We start from the raw sequence: 17980 nt of genomic DNA, 5'->3' as shown, positions 1-17980 counted from the left end.
GTCACTGACTTCTTCACTCTGTGGATTCAATCTGTTCCCATGTCCTTCAAGCCTTCATTGGAAAAACTATTCTTTTAATTATCTAATGATGCTGCAACTGAAATGCCACAAGTGGATGGCTTTAACAAACGGAAACTTATTTTCTCACCGTTAGGAGGCTAGAAGTTCAAATTCACGGTGCCAGCTCTAGGGGAAGGCTTTCTCTCTTTATGTTGGCTCTGGAGGAAAGTTTTTGTTTTTTTTAGCTTCTGGTCCTAGGTGGTTTTCAAGTAGCTTGGCATCTCTCTCCTCCCCATCTCTACTTTTCTTGCTTACTTGTTTAATCTCCTTTACGTCTCAAAAGAGACTGACTCAAGATACACCCTACACTCATCTCACCTCATTAACATAACAAAGACAACCCAATCTCAAATGGGATTATAACCTCAGAGTGGATAGGATTTACAACAAATATTTTGGGGGGACACAATTCAATCCAATACATTCCACCCTTCAACCCCCCAAAATTCATGTCCTTGCCACATGTAAAACACGTTCATACCATTACATCATCCTGAAAGTCTGAAATCAACTCCAAGTCCGAATTCTCATCTTCTGAAGATTTAAAGCAAATATGGGAGAGAATTTAAGACATTTAATTTAAGAAATTTCTTTTCATGTATGAACCTGAGAAATCTAGACTACAAATGACCTGTTTCCAAAGCACAATGATGAAACAGGGACTGGGTAGGCATTCCTATTACAAACTGGAGAAACTGGAGAAAAGGAAGGGATAAAGTGCACCAAGCAAGTCCAAAACCCAGCAGAACAATTTACATTAACCCCCAAGTCTTGAAAATAATCCTCTCTTCTCTGAGACTATCTGAGCAAGGTCCCTGCCCTCCAGATTCTGAGTGTCGTTCACACTTTCTGAATCGGGGTGCAGATCCTTTGGCTTTGGCCTAAGCCCTGCCCTCCAGGCCCAATGGTATAGCATCTCTGCTCCTTGGCTCTGGATGACCCCACTCTCCTAGTCTATCTGAGTGGTGGCCACACCTGCTTGTCTCTGCAGGCCTTGTTCTTCTGACCCTTGGGGAGGGACAGCCCCATCATCTTAGCTTTTAGTGGCAGCTACACTTCCCTGGTACATTTTAACAGGAGCCCCAAACTCTCTAATTGAACGAGTGAAGATCTGACTGTTTGAAACCAAGGAGGCTCTGGCCCCATCATATGAGATCCAGGAGACCTTGGACCCACCCTTTGAAGCTAAGATGGCCCTGCTTCCCATGCACCTTCCAACAATTCTACCGATCTCTGAGGTACTCCAGGGATGGCCATTTTCTTTTCTGGGAGGACAACAGTTATAGCTCCTTCGGCCTGTTTCTTGCCTGTAGAATTCCAAGAGGCAGATAGCTTTCTTTCCTAGTCCCTGTACTCTTCAGTGTAAGTTGATTGGTTTTCTGCTGTGCCAGTTGGTTAGATCCATGATACAGGCTTACTCTCCTGAAAAGACTGAGTCACCAAGTCCTTGGAGAACATTTTAAGGCACGCATTCTTAATTTGTACAACACAATTTTCCAAATCTTTAAGTTCAGATTTCATTTTGCACAGTTCATTTTTAAATCCATCTCTTGTCTCTCACATTTTACTATAAGTAGTGAGAAGAATCCATGTAACCCTTTTAGGATTTTGCTTAGAAATCTCCTCAATCAGATATTCAAGTTTATCACTTAGAAGTTCTACCTTCCACCAAACGTTTGAACATAATTCAGACAAGTTTTCTGCCACTTCATAAAAAGCATTGCCCTTCCTCCATTGTTCGATCACATGATCATCATTTTCTTTAAAGCCTCACCAGAAGCACGTTTAACATCCATATTTCTAGGAAGATTCTATTGCTGGCACCATGTGTATTCTTTAAAATGATAGAGACTTCCTTTATAACTCTCCTCACTTCCTGCTGAGCCTTCACCAGAATTGACTTTGATGTCCATAGTTCTACCAAAAGTCTCTTCAAGGCAACCTAGGCTTTTACTATTAAAAAAAAAAAACATTTTTTTTTTAATTAGGCACCTTAAAACTCTTCCAGCCTCTACGCATTTCCCAATTCCAAAGCCACTTCCACATTTTAGGTATCTGTTAGAACAGCATCCACTCTCCTGGTACCAAATTCTGTCTTAGATACCTAGCACTGCTCTAACTGAAATACCACAGATGGGTGGCTTTAACAAACAGAAAATTATTTTCTCACAGTTTAGGAAGCTATATGTACATATTCTGGGTGCCAGTTATAAGGGAAGGCTTTTTTTTTCTGTCAGCTCTGGAGGAAAGTCCTCGTTTCTTTTAGCTTCTTCTCCTGGGTGGTCTTAATGTGGCTTAGCATCTCTCTTCCCCAATCTCTGATACTCTAGCTTGGTTGCTTAATATCATTTTTATCTCTAAAGAGATTGACAAAAGATACACCCTAGTTCATCCTGCTTTGTAAATATAACAAAAACAACTCATTTCCAAATAGGTTGATAACCACAAGCATAGAGTTTAGGATTTACAACACAATTATTGGGGGACACAATTATATCCATAACAACTATTTAGTCCCAATGCATTACTGAACTTGTTCTCCTATCTTTTCTGATCACCAAGCTGCCCTTCATCTTCTTTATCCTGTTTTTCATTTTTGTTTTTGCTTTTTATATCACTAATCACTCCTCAACATATCATATATTTATTTGTTGATACATGCATAATTCATCGCCCCCACTCTACCACCATCATTAGCACATAGATTAAAGCAGGGAGGAACTTTCTGTGTTTTGTTCATTACTGCATTCCCAGCACCTTGATAGTGTCTGGCAATTTGGAGTGCTCAATAAATATAGGTTGAATAAATGAAAAAAAAGAAAAAGTCACTCCTATGCTCACGAATTGTTAATGGTCCCTCATTATTTTTCAAACAAATTGCATTTTCTGTTTTTCCATATTTCACATACTCCGTACTTTGCCTATGTCTTACCTGTCCCTTTGCTGTCTTTTCTCAGCTCAGGGCTTTTGGCCTCTTGCTTTCTTCAGCTCAGCACATCACTTCACTGTTCCTCTGTGTACTCAGTTTAGCCTTGACTCAATGAACTTGCTCGTAATATTTCTTCTCCTAAAACACCTTCTTCTCCCTCTTTCCACTCTAATCCTTCTCATCCTTGAGGTCAATATGATCTCCCCATGAAGACTTTCTCAGGTCCTTTAAATTAAATTGTGTTTCCCTCTTCCTGAACTACCTGCTACTTACTTGCTTTTATAACGTATTTGACACTTAATTAAATGCAACTTGCATAGCCTTCTAATGTCTTATGTCTTGATTAAATATCCTTAAGTCAGGGGTCATGTTATCCATCTTTTAAGTTCCTCACAGAAAACTGACCTAGAGATTCACTACAAACTTATTTGCTAAAATTTGAGTTTTCTTCAACCTTTATTAAGTACTTATAATACATAGGGTATTGGATAAGACAATAGACACAACAGGGCACAAGATGTGAGCTCAATGGGGATGAGCCATTCATAGATCTTAGAAGTCACTCATGATAATAAGCTCATAAACTAGCAAGGAAGAAAGAAACTTACATTACTAACTAGAGTACAAGTAAAGCTGTGATAAGCATTACAAAAGAAGTGTAAACTTACCATGTGGGAATATAGCAAATGAAGTCAATAATGGCCAGAAGGAAGAAAAAAAGTTTTCTCAATGGAAGTGTCATTTCGGATGAACCTTGTAAGATAAGTAGTATTTAATAGAGAACATGTGGAAGGTCAGTAGCCTGAGGAAACCACATAAATAAATGCCTAGAAACTTGAAAGAACAAGACTTAGAGAATGGATAATAAAAAAAGTTGACTGAAGCTTAAGCACCTGTGACATAAGGAGACCTTTCTAAGAGATACTAGGTGGAGTAGGGTGTTAGATTGGGAATTGTTTTATATGGTTCCCTTTATTATTTTTATTATTTATACTCATTTATTTTGGAAACCGTAGTGGTTAAGTGCTACGGCTGCTAACCAAAGGATTGGCAGTTCGGATCCGCCGGGTGCTCCTTGGAAACTCTATGGTGCAGTTCTGCTCTGTCCTATAGGGATTACTATGAGTTGGAATTGACTCAACGGCCCTGGGTTTGGTTTTTTGGCTTATTGTTGTATTTTATTTATTCCTAGACATTTATTATTTTTCTGCCCCCACCATTTCACTGAAACTTCTCTCTCACTAAAGTCACAACCAAGCTCTAAATGCCAACTCTAAAGAGCATTTCCTAATTATATTCCTGACCAAGGGATAGTGTTTGATACTACTGAAGGTCTCTCATCTCTGGCTTCTGTGATAACCTTCATTTCTCCTGTCTTCCTAACTGTGCCATCTCAATCTTTAACCTTGGATTATGTTTCTCTCTTTGCCCTTCATGACGTTTGTGCGCCCCTCAGTTCTGTATTTTGTCTCCCTTTTTTTATTCTAGAGTTTTCCTGAGATTATTTCACATACTTTGGGTTGTTAATTGCGATCCATCTATTAGCGGTTTTACTACAGGAGTGATTTCAAGATTTTTTAGCTGTCCATTCATATCAGTAAAATCATTTGGACTATATTCATTTTACTTATAAATTATATAGATGTACCACTGTATTAAATATTGTGTATAGTGTAAAACGTAAAAATAAAAAATGTAAATAGAATGAGATTAAATCTAGTAACTGGTATTAAAAATAAGTTTTTGTTTTATTATGTGTTAATGATAGAAATCATTGTTTTCTTTCATGAATACTATTATTAAAATAATAGGAATAATTGTTATTTAAAAAAAACAAACCCATTGCTGTCAATTCTGACGCATAGTGACCCTATAAAACAGAGTAGAACTGCCTCATAATTGTTATAGTCATTTAAAAATGTCAAGATGTATTTTCCTTATTATTTTTTAAATCTAAGTTTAGCACTAATCCAGTAATTCAAAGTCTTGCTTAAAATTATTTACTATATTTTCTTAATGTCTGACACAGTTGAAACAGATACAAACACAGATATATCTGTCCAAATGGGAGAAAAATGCCAGTTTTGAGTTCATTCCAGAAGAGGAAAGGGCTCTTCTGTGCATTCGAGGTATGATGTAAGAAGTTCTGAGTTTTGGGTCAAATGACCCAGCAGACCTTTGGTATTAGAGGTATCCAAGATGAGAAGAACTGTGGAAAGGTTCTAGAAAACCACAAAAGGAGAATCACAACTTAAACTTCTATGGTTTTGAAAAAAGTGCACTGAAATCTATGGTAGAAGATTATACATTATTCAAAAAATAATTCCCTGATATGTTATGAACCTTGGTAGAGACAGAGCTCCTGATATTAGGATACTGAATGACCATGAGACCAGAACTGCCCTTAATGAGCAGGAATTGGTCACACTAATCTAGTATAGGTTGAAGAAGGTACAGGAACAATGCATTTTAAGGTGAAAGTGGTTTCTCCGAGATCAGGCATGAGCAAGCCAGAGGGCACAGCAAATTGCACAAGTAGGTAGCCCAGACCATATGTCATCTACCTCTGTTGCACTGACCGCTCTTCCTTAGCTCACTGTTCTGGCCTCATGGGGGACCCTTTATGATCAGCTGACAGAGAATATAAAATGCCAAGCTTGGTTCTTGAATGATCAGTTTGGTATATTGGTACGAAACAAAATGTATTGCTGCTGAACTATAGCTCCCTCCAGGAGTGATCTTGAAAGACCTCAGTAAGGGTAAATTCTTACTTTGTGCAATGAACTAATCATCTTTTTCCATTTTATAGAAAGAGAAATGGTCCAAGGTAAGAATATAAAGATTTAGGATGAAGGTGAATGCCTTAGATGTTGGTCAGTGGCCTGTGAGAAGAAAGATGAAAAGATTAAGGACGAAAAGATTTTTGGAAGAAGCATATAAAAGCACAGTTGTCTTAGTCATCTAGTGCTGCTATAACAGAAATACCACTAATGGATGGCTTTAACAAAGAGAAATTTATTTCCTCACGGTAAAGAGGGCTAAAAGCCCAAAATCAAGGAGTCAGCTCCAGGGGAAGTCTTTCTCTCTCTTTTGGCTGTGGAAGAAGGTCCTTGTCCTCAGTCTTCCCATGGTTGAGGAGTTTCTCAGGCGCAGGGACCCTGGGTGCAAAGGAATTGCTCTGCTCCTGGTGCTACTTTCTTGGTGGTATGAGTTCCTCAACTCTCTGCTTGCTTCCCTTTCCTTTTATCTCTTGAGACATACAAGGTGGTGCAGGCCACACCCCAGGGAAACTCCCTTTACCTTGGATCAGGGAGGTGACCTGAGTAAGGGTGGTGTTACAATCCCACCCTAATCCTGTCAACATAAAATTACAATCACGAAATGGAGGACAACTGCACAATACTGGGAAACATGGCCCAACCAATCTGATAGACACATTTTGGGGGGGACATAATTCAATCCATGATAACAGTAGATGTGAAGTGTGGAAAAATTATATCAGATGTTATTGTCCACCAGAGAACATCTATCGTGACAGATACACTAAACGACCAGGTTGACAAAATGACTCAGCCAGTTGAAATCTTGCAGCTTTGTTCATCTTACACCCTCTTCCTAGAAAATCAAAGTAGCTATGATGGCTGGGATGGAAGCTATGCATATGAAAATGGGTTCCTACTTTTCAAAGCTAATCTAATTACTGTCACTTCCAAATGTCAGACTTGCCAGTGACAGAAACCAATGTGCAGCCCCTAATATGGCAACACTTCTCAAGGAAATCAACCAGTCACTTGGTGACAAATTAGCTACTGTAAATTCCTCCACCTTAAAAATAGCAGAAATTCACCTTGACTAGAACTGGCATATAATCCAGGTATGGGTTATATTTTCCTATCTGCAAGACTTCAGATAGAACAACTATATGAGGGCTGAAAGAGTGGTACATAACTATGAGTTGGACCAAGAAACCTATTTTACAGCAAAGGTGTGGCATTGGACAATTAGTGGCTTACTGGTCCTATCACGGTACTGGGTTTGGTTTGGTTATATGGTTTGGTCTTATAATATTCCACATCATCCAGAAACTACTAGCTTAATATATTGATGGAATGGCCTTTGAAAGAACAACTAAGGTATCGTCTTGGAGTGGATATCTTGTAATATGAAAGCTTCATTTTCTAGGAAGCATTGTACATCATAAATCAATGACCACTATATGGTGCCTCAGTAGTATATTTACTTGGACCATATGTCCTCAGTAGTATATTTATTTGGGCCATATAAAATGAATCCAGGAACTCCCTAAGTAGCGCACTTGGGGAATTTGCACCTTTTTCACCAGAACTCTGAGCTGTATGAATTTAGGAGTCCTGGATCTCAGAGGAGAAATGCTTTTACTAGGAAACACAGCAAAAATCCCATTGTACTTAAAGCTATAACTGCGACCCAGTCACTTTGGGTTCCTTGTAGCAAGAGACTAGAAGGCAAGGGAAGGAGTTACAGACTTGCAAGGATAATTGACCCTAATCATGGGGAGGAGGTAGAGTTCCTGTTGTTCAGTGGGGGCTGGGAAGAATATGTTTGGCATTCAGGTGATCCATGGGTATGACTTGGTACTCCCTTATCCAAGTTTAACAATAAAGTGACAAATGACAATAAAGTGACCTGAAAAGGGCATGGTGACAAAGGACTTAGAGCTCAAAGATCAGACCTCTGTGTCACTCCACTATATGAGCCACCTAAACCAGCAGAAGTATTAGCTAAAGGCAAAGGGAGCCTAGAGGAAGGATAAGAATATTAATTTTGGCCTTGAGAGTAGCTGCAGCAGTGAAAGCTGTAAGCTGTCCCACTAACATTCATCATTTAAAATTCTTCAAAAAAAGACAAGAACAGTATCCTAGAGGAGCTGTCGCCAGAGCTTATTATATGAAACAAGTCACTCTGAACAGTCTAAGAGGTGGACTGTAGTGAATCTGTGGTTCACTGCCCAGATCCCACCTTAATTCCCTGTGAGATTGTTGATAGCTGGCAGTTCTCATATGAATCTCTGCCCAGGAATTGACCTTGGCTGAAGAGAGCTGCCTCATTCATTTCACACTGTTCCCTTGAGGCAGCCTGTATCCAATAACTACTCCACAGAAAGTATGAAATTCAGAGCCCTTACTTTGTGGCATGGAAACTCTGAAGGAAAATCCCAGCTCCTCACTTCCCCAAGAAATTGGTTGGGATTTTTGTTGTGACTACATTAAAGTTAAACTTAGCCATTTGCCTAATCTTACTTCCTTCACTCCCTCAATAAAGATTGAGCCTGAGAATGTTCCTCAACAAATGTTCTGCATGCAAATCTCCATCTCAGAATTTGTTTTCCTGGGGAAACTCAATTTAGTCAAGTTGCTACAGGAACAAGATCACAAGGCTAAAAGACACAACTAGCTCCATCCCTCAAAGATGAACCTTCTACTTAAGAAGTGGCAAATCATGTACCAACAGAGGAAAGTGCTCTCATACTAATAACAGTAATCTACAGAATCCCCTCAAGCCTACTTAAATAGAGTCATCTATCATTGCTGATCCAGAGAAAACAAAGCAATTAAAAATCAACAGAAAATTTACAAGCCACATCCATACCAAATTAATAGAGGAAGAAAATAAAAATTGAGAATTAAAAGTATTTCAGCTGATGAAAATTCTTCCGAGAAAAACAGCCATAGACAGAGAAAAACTGTAACACAACATCTAAACCTAATTATCTTTAAGCAAGCATTTTCAGACAAAGAGAAAGAGCTTTTATAAAAAAAAATTCCAAAATGAGAACCAAGATGGACAAAAATATGTATAAAATGAAAACTAACAGAAAAGAAATTGGAGAAAAAGACAAAATCGTTTTATAAATTAAGACTAAATCTCAAGGTTCCCAAGAGACAAGAGATTCTACAACAAAAGCAAGGGGCATTAAAGAGAGAAATGAAAACAGCCAAGAGAACAAAAACAAAAGAAAAGGGTAAAAAGACTCTGAGGGGATATGCTATGAGTCTAGATGGTACAGTGTTTAAGCACTTGGCTGCTAATGGAAAGATCCGTTGGTTGCAAACAACCAGACACCGGATGGGGAAAGATGAGGCAGCCTTCTTCTACAGAGATTACAGCTTTGGAAACCCTATAGGGCAGTTCTACTCTGTCTTATAGGGTTGTCATGAGTTGGAATCTACTGGATAGCAATGGGTTATAACAGGAGGTTAGTTAATATATCTACAATTGACGGTAAGAAATCTGATGTTCAATTTACAGAGAAGTAGCTAAAAAATTAGGAAGCGGTTTCAACTGGAATGCATCATTTATGACGGGTAGGACACTACAGTTTTTGAAATACACTTTTTGTGGTATTTTTAAAATTGGCTTGTGATAAGAAATTAAAAAGGAATGTTAAGTTGTGAAATCACGGAGATCAGTTTGAAGTTATTAATATTGTACAGGTGAGAGACGAAGGCAGAATGGAATTGCATATAAACTAAAAAAACCAGAGCCATTGCCGTCGAGTCGATTCTGACTCATAGCAACCCTATAAGACAGAGTACAACTGCCCCATAGAGTTTACAAGAAGCACCTGGTAGATTCGAACTGACAACCTTTTGTTTAGCAGCTGTAGCGCTTAACCACTATGCCACCACGGTTTGTATATAAGAAGTTTAAATAGAGAGATGTAGGCACATTTAAGATATATAGATATTCCCCATTTTACGGCAAGGCTCCATTCCAATGACTCTGTCCTAAGTTGGGTCCAATATAAGTGGAATACCTCATTTTTATTTATTTAAGTTGTCATTATCATTGCCTTTTATTATCAGTGTCTTTATAAATCTGATCTTTATTTGTCTTTGGGGTTTGACATAAGAACCACAACATCAACAAATTATGTGCTATGACACTGTAGGTAGTACATATGACAGAAGACAAGATGTACAAAAAACCCCAAAATGGAAAGTTGTAAGTGCAGTTCATCATAACTCCAGTATGTCCTAAGTGGGGACTACTTGTACTTCAGAGATAGAGTTGACAGGTCTTATGAAAATTTGTGTGTGATGGGAGAGGAAGAGGGAGGATTACCCTTAATTTCTGAATTGACCAACTAGTTGGATAATACCACCATCAAGTTGAAGAAGATCAGGGAAGACCACGGTGATAGGAGAATTCAAGAGCTGCAGTTTGAACATGTTAAATTCCAGATGTCTTTGAGTCATTCAAGGGAAGATATCCAATAGGCAATTGGATACATGCGTCTGGGGATTAAGGGAAACATGAGAGCTGGAAATATACATATTCTGGGTCATCTCCATATTGATGATATTTTTTGTTGTTGTTAGGTTCCATGGAGTCCATTCCAACTCATAGCGACCCCATATATAACACAATGAAGCACTGCCTGGTCCAGTGCCATCTTCAAAATCTTTGCTATGTTTGAGCGAATCATTACAGCCACTTTGTCAGTCCATCTCGTTGAGGGTCTTTCTCTTTTTGCTGGCCTTCTACTCCACCAAGCATGATGTCCTTCTTCAGGGATTGTTCTGCCCTGATAACATGTTCAAAATAGGTGAGATGAAGTCTTGTCATCCTTGCTTCTAAGAAGCATTCTGGCTCTACTTCTTCTAAGACAGATTTTTTCCATTCTTCTGGCAGTCCATGGTATATTCAATATTTTTCACCAACGCCATAATTTAAATGCATCAATTCTTCTTCGGTCTTCCTTACTCGTTGTTCACTATCTCATGCATATTGAGGTGGTCAAAATATCATGACTTGGGTCAGGATCACCTGAGTTCTCAAGGTTATGCATATCTTCACTTCTTACTACTTGAAAGAGGTCTTTTGGAGCAAATTTGCCCAGTGCAATACACTGTTTGATTTCTTGACTGCTGTTTCCTTGGTTCCCCCAAGTGTCTGTCAGTTTGTCCTACTGTGGGGGCTTGGGTGTTGCTGTGATGCTGGAAGCTATGCCACTGGTATTCAGATACCAGCAGGGTCACCCATGGAGGACAGGGTTCAGCTGAGCTTCCAGACTAAGAGAGACTAAGAAGAAGGACCCGGCAGTCTACTTCTGAAAAGCATTAGCCAGTGAAAACCTTATGAATAGCAGCGAAACACTGTCTGATATAGTGCTGGAAAATGAGCCCCCCAGGTTGGAAGGCACTCAAAAGATGGCTAGGGAAGATCTGCCTCCTCAAAGTAGAGTCGACCTTAATGACGTGGATGGAGTAAAGCTTTCGGGACCTTCATCTGCTGAAGTGGAATGACTCAAAAGGAGAAGAAACAGCTGCAAACATCCATTAATAATCAGAACCTGGAATATACCAAGTATGAATCTAGGAAAATTAGAAATCATCAAAAATGAAATGGAATACATAAAAAATATCCTAGGCGTTAGTGAACTGGAATGGACTGGTATTGGCCATTTTGAATTGGACAATCATATAGTCTACCATGCTGGGAATGACAACTTGAAGAGGAATGGTGTTGCTTTCTTCGTCAAAAAGAACATTTCAAGATCTCTCCTGAAGTACAATGCTGTCGGTGATAGGATAATACCCATGTGCCTACAAGGAAGACCAGTTAATACGACCATTATTCAAATACACCCACCAACGACTAGGGCCAAAGATGAAGAAATAGACTTTTATCAGCTGCCACAGTCTGAAATTGATCGAACGTGTAATCAAGATGCATTGATAACTACTGCTGATTTTAACACGAAAGTTGGAAACAAAGAAGAACGATCATTAGCTGGAAAATATGGCCTTGGTGATAGAAACAATGCTGGAGATGGAATGATAGTATTTTGCAAGACCAACTATTTCTTCATTGCAAATACCTTCTTTCACCAACATAAACGGTGACTATACACATGGACCTCGCCAGATGGAGGACACAGAAATCAAATGGACTACATCTGTGGAAAGAGACGATGGAAAACCTCAATGTCATCAGTCAGAATGAGGCCAGCGGCCGACTGTGGAACAGACCATCAATTGCTCATACGCAAGTTCAAGCTGAAACTGAAGAAAATCAGAGCGAGCCCACGAGAGCCAAAATATGACCTTGAGTATATCGCACCTGATTTTAGAGACCATCCAAACAATAGATTTGGTGCATTGAACACTGGTGACTGAAGACCGGATGAGTTGTGGAATGACATCAAGGACATCATCCATGAAGAAAGCAAGACGTCATTGAAAAGACAGGAAAGAAAGAAAAGACCAAGATGGATGTTGGAGGAAACTCTGAAACTTGCTCTCGAATGTCGAGCAGCCAAAGCAAAAGGAAGAGTTGACAAAGTAAAAGAACTGAACAGAAGATTTCAAAGGGCGGCTTGAGAAGGCAAAGTAAAGTATTATAATGACATGTCCAAAGAACTGGAAATGGAAAACCAAAGGGAAGAACATGCTCAGCATTTCTCAAGCTGAAAGAACTGAAGAAAAAATTCAAGCCTCGTCTTGCAATAGGGAAGGACTCTATGGGGAAAATATTAAACAATGCAGGAAGCATCAAAAGAAGATGGAAGAAATACACAGAGTCATTATACCAAAAAGAATTAGTCAATGTTCAACCATTTCAAGACGTAGCATATGATCAGAAACTGATGGTACTGAAGGAAGAAGGCCAAGCTGCTCTGAAGGCATTGGAGAAAAACAAGGCTCCAGGAATTGGTGGAATATCAATTGAGATGTTTCAACAAACGGATGCAGTGCTGAAGTTGTTCACTCGTCTATGCCAAGAAATATGGAAGACAGCTACCTGGCCAACTGACTGGAAGAGAGCTATATTTATGTCTATTTCCAAGAAAGGTGATCCAACCGAATGTGGAAATTATAGAACAATATCATTAATATCACACAAAAGCAAAATTTTGCTGAAGATCATTTGAAAATGGCTGCAGCAGTATATCGACGGGGAACTGCCAGAAATTCAGGTCGATGTCAGAAAAGGACGTGGAAGCAGGAATATCATTGCTGATGTCAAATGGATCCTGGCTGAAAGCAAAGAATACCAGAAGGATGTTTACCTGTGTTTTATTAACTAGCAAAGGCATTCGACTGTGTGGATCATAACAAATTAGGGATAATGTTGGGAAGAACGGGGATTCCAGAACACTTAATTGTGCTCATGAGGAAACTACATAGATCAAGACGCAGTTGTTCAGACAGAACAAGGGGATACTGATTGGTTTAAAGTCAGGAAAGGTGTGCACCAGGATTGTATTCTTTCACCATACCTATTCAGATAATAATCTGAGAAGCTGGAGTATATGAAGAAGAATGGGGCATCAGGATTGGAGAAAGACTCATTAACGACCTATGTTATGCAGATGACACAACCTTGCTTGCTGAAAGTAAAGAGGACTTGAAGCACTTACTAACGAAGATCAAAGACCACAACCTTCAGTATGGATTGCACCTCAACATAAAGAAAACAAAAATCCTCTCAACTGGACCAAGGAGTAACATCGTGATGAACATAGAAAAGATTCAAGTTGTCAAGGATTTCATTTTACTTGGATCCACAATCAAATCCATGGAAGCAGCAGTCAAGAAATCAAAAGATGCATTGCACTGGGTAAATCTTCCACAAAGGACCTCATTAAAGTGTTGAAGAGCAAAGATGTCACCTTGAAGACTAAGGTGTGCCTGACTCAAGCCATGGTATTTTCAAACACATCATATTTATGTGAAAGCTGGACAATGAATAAAGAAGACTGAAGAAGAATTGATGCCTTTGAGCTGTGGTGTTGGTGAAGAATATTGAATATACCATGGACTGCCAGAAGAACGAATAAATCTGTTTTGGAAGAAGTGCAACCAGAATGCTCCTTAGAAGCAAGGGTGGCAAGACTGTGTCTTACATACTTTGGACATGTTGTCAGGAGGGCTCAGACTCTAGAGAAGGACAACATGCTTGGCAAAGTACAGGGTCAGCAGAAAAGAAGAAGACCCTCAATGAGGTGGATTGACACAGTGGCTGCAAAAATGGGCTCAAGCATAACAACGATTGTGAGGATGGCTCAGGATCGGGTAGTGTTTCGTTCTGTTGTGCATAGTGTCGCTATGAATTGGAACTGACTCGACTGCACCTAACAACAACAACAACAGCAACAACAACAACAGTTTCCATGGCTGATGATTGTGGATCCAAGTAAACTGAAATTCTTCACAACCTCAATCTTTTCTCTGTTTATCATGACGTTGTAATCCATCCTGAAGGCTGTGGTCTTTGGTCTTCATCAGTAAGTGCTTCAAGTCCTCTTCACTTTCAGCAAGCAAGATTGTGTCATCTTCATACTGAAGGTTGTTAATGAGTCTTCCTCCAATCCTGATATTGTGTTCTTCTTTATATAGTACAGCTCCTTGGATTATTTGCTCAGCGTACAAATTGAGTAAATATGGTGAAAGGATACAACCCTGATACCCATCTTTTCTGATATTAAATCACCTGTTATTCCCTCCTTCTAAAGACTGCCTCTTGGTTTACATAGGGGTTCCACTTAAGCATAATTAAGTGTCCTGCAATTCCTATTCTTCACAATGTTATTCATAATTTGTCATGACCCACACAAATGAATGCCTTTGTATAGTCAATAAAAGGCAGGTAAACATCTTTCTGGGATTTTTTGCTTTTAGCCAAGATCCATCTAACATCAGCAATCATATCCCTCCTTCCATGTCCTCATCTGAATTTGGCTTGATTTTCTGGCAGTTCCCTGTCAATGTATTCCTGCAAACATTTTTGAGTTATCTTCAGCAAAATTTTACTTTTGTGTGATAACAAAGATATTGTTCAATAATTTCTGCTTTCTGCTGGATGCTTTTCTTTGGCATGGGCACAAATATGGATCTCTTCTAAGCAGTTGGCCAGGTACCTGCCTTCTAAATTTCTTGGCATAGATGAGTGAGTGCTTCTAGTGTTTCCCTGATGGAATATAAGGGTAGAACTTGTACCTGTCTTATTTTGTGTTGTGCGGATTAGCCAGGCCAGAAATAGGCCTCCTATGTGCATGAACATAAGAGTGTGTGAGTGTACATGTATAAAAACAGATGTGAAATTGGTACTTAAGGGAAGAACTAGTTAACAAATGCTTCTGGAACTACTTGTAATCCATTACAAATCAAATTTTGATTCTTCACAACATTTAAAAATGAACTGCAGTTGAATTAAAATTGTATGTATAAAAATTCATGCTATAAAAGAGAAAATACAAATTATGTTTATAAAATAATCTCTGTAGGAGGTGGGGCCAAGATGGTGAGATAGACAGGTGCTTCCAGCGAGCCCTCTTACAACAAAGACCTGAAAAAACAAGTGAAACAAGTATATTTATGACAAGCTAGGAGCCCCGAACATCAAAGGCAAAGTTAGAAAATGAACTGAGTGGCAGGGTGAGGAAGAGATGGTTCAGAAGAGGAGAGGAATTACTGGACCTGAATCACCAAAGCCCTCAGGCACCATTCCCGGGAGTGGCTGCAGCAGGCTGACAATAGCATTCAGCCGCAGTTTCCTCAAGGAGAAGCAGCCAAACACACAGCCTACTCACACCTCTGGAACCAGAGAAGAATGGAGCTCTCAGCAAAAGCTAAGTACTTGCATATATTTTACCCTGCCCCCCAGTCTCCAAGCTGGATTCAGTGGCTGTTGATTTCCCTGGGACTGATATAGACCCTGTTGAGTGCCTAGAGCCATCTTCCCTGCCTTGAAGAAGGAATAAATTTGCATTTGGGGGAAAAGATAATTTGTCAGATCCACTAACCAGGGGAGCTCAGGATAGAAGTGGCTCCTGTCCAGGCATAAAAAGCCTATGTACTTTGAGTACCCTTCCCCCTGCATGGACCTGTGTGGGCCTATTTCGGAAGACTAGGCCCTTGTTGGCAGACTACAAGTGTTTCAGCTGCATGGTGAAGAGGTGGGTATTTGAGGTTTGACACCATTTTGCCTATTAAACAGGGCTCTCGCCTACCCACATCAAGGGCCTAAGGACTGGTAGCTCTACTCAAGTCACCCAGACACCCATGACAGGGGTCCAAGGATACCTGGCACCTCCCAGTCCTTGCAACCAAAAACATTGAGTGTCATGGTTCATCTGCAGAACCCACCCACTTCAGAGACATTTGGGGAATGATTCTCAGCCCCCTGCCTTGTTCAGAGTGTGACCCCCTGCTGCAGCCAGATACCAGTACCTACACCAATTGCCCCTGAAAATGTAGGACAGAGCCTGTACCACACACTTGATGATCAGCTACCTGGACACCAGAGCTGAGTTCTTACAAGAAAAGTGAATGGACTCCTAAACTGATAAACCTGATAACAGCTCTAGCCACCTGGGGACAGGACCTCAGAGCTCCAAAGGTGAAAATAATCAAGCTAGCTCACTCAAGCAACCCATCTGGTCATATCAAAACAAAACAAATCAAGAAGCTAGGATACAGTAAACAAACATAAGAGAAACCAATACAATAATTTATAGATGGCTTGGAGACAACAGTCGATATCAAGTCACATAAAGAAACACAGCGTGATCGCCTCAACAAGCTCTCAAAACAAAGAATCAGAGGGATCTTCAAGTTGAAAGTGCATTCCTGGAATTACCAGATGCAAAATACAAAAGATTCATATACAGAACCCTTCAAGACATCAGGAAGGAAATCAGGCAATACCCAGAACAAGCCAAGGAACACACACGTAAAGCAGTTGAAGAAATTCAAAAGGTTATTCAGGAACATAATGAAAAATTTAATAAGCTGGAAAAATCCATAGACAGACAGCAATCAGAAATTCAGAAGATTAACAATAAAATCACAGAATTAGACAACTCTTTTTTTTTTTTATGGGAAGTCGAGAAGCAAAACTGAGCAAATGGAAGGCAGAATTTGTGAACTTGAAGATATAGCACTTGGTACTACCAATATTTTTTACTACCAATATATTTGAAGAAAAATCAGACAACGGAATTTGAAAAAATGAAGAAAACTTAAGAATGATGTGGGACTCTGTCAAGAGAATTAACCTGTGAGTGATTGGAGTACCAGAACAGGGAGAGATAAAAGAAAATACAGAGAGAATTGTTGAAGATTTGTTGTCAGAAAGCTTCCCTGATACTGTGAAAGATGAGAAGATATCTACCCAAGATGCTCATCGAACTCTGCATAAGTTAGATTTTAAAAGAAAATCATCAGGATATAATCAAACTTCCAAAACCAAAGATCAAGAGATAATTTTAAGAGCAGTTAGGGATAAACGAAAAGTCACCTACAAGGAGAGTCAATAAGAATACACTTCAACTACTTGGCAGAAACCATGCAGGCAAGAATGGAATGGGATGATTTATACAAAGCTTTGATGGAAAAAAATTGCCAGCCAAGAATCATATATCCAGCAAAACTGTCTCTCATCTTTGAAGGTGCAATTAGGACATTGCCAGATAATCAAAAGTTTAGGGAATTTATAAAATCCAAAACAAAACTACAAGAAATACTAAAGGGAGTTCTTTGGTCAGAAAATCAATAATATCAGATATCAACCCGAGACTAGAACACTGGACAAAGCAACGAGATGTCAACTCAGACAGAGAAGTCACAAAAATAAATCAAGTTAAAAAAATGCTCAAAACAGGGAAACAGCGATGTTATTATGTAAAAGAAGACAACATTAAAACAATAAAGAGGGACTAAGAAATGTAGTCATAGATCTTTCATATGGAGAGGAAGACAAGGTGACACAAAGAAATAAAAATTAGGTTCAAATTTAGAAAAATAGGGGTAAATATGAAGATAACCACAAAGGAGACAAACACCCTACGCATTAAAATAAAATACAAGAAAAAAATAGAGACTCAGCAGAAACAAAACCAACAACAACAAATACGAGGAACAGACTATATGTAAAGATAAACTACTCAGCACAAAAAATTAAGTGGGAAAAAGAAACTGTCAACAATACACAAAAGAAAGAAGC

Source organism: Elephas maximus, chromosome 18 (genome assembly GCF_024166365.1).
Source record: "Elephas maximus indicus isolate mEleMax1 chromosome 18, mEleMax1 primary haplotype, whole genome shotgun sequence".
NCBI lineage: Eukaryota > Metazoa > Chordata > Mammalia > Proboscidea > Elephantidae > Elephas > Elephas maximus.
The sequence above is the reverse complement of the archived record's forward strand: the minus strand, read 5'-3'. Positions refer to the sequence as shown.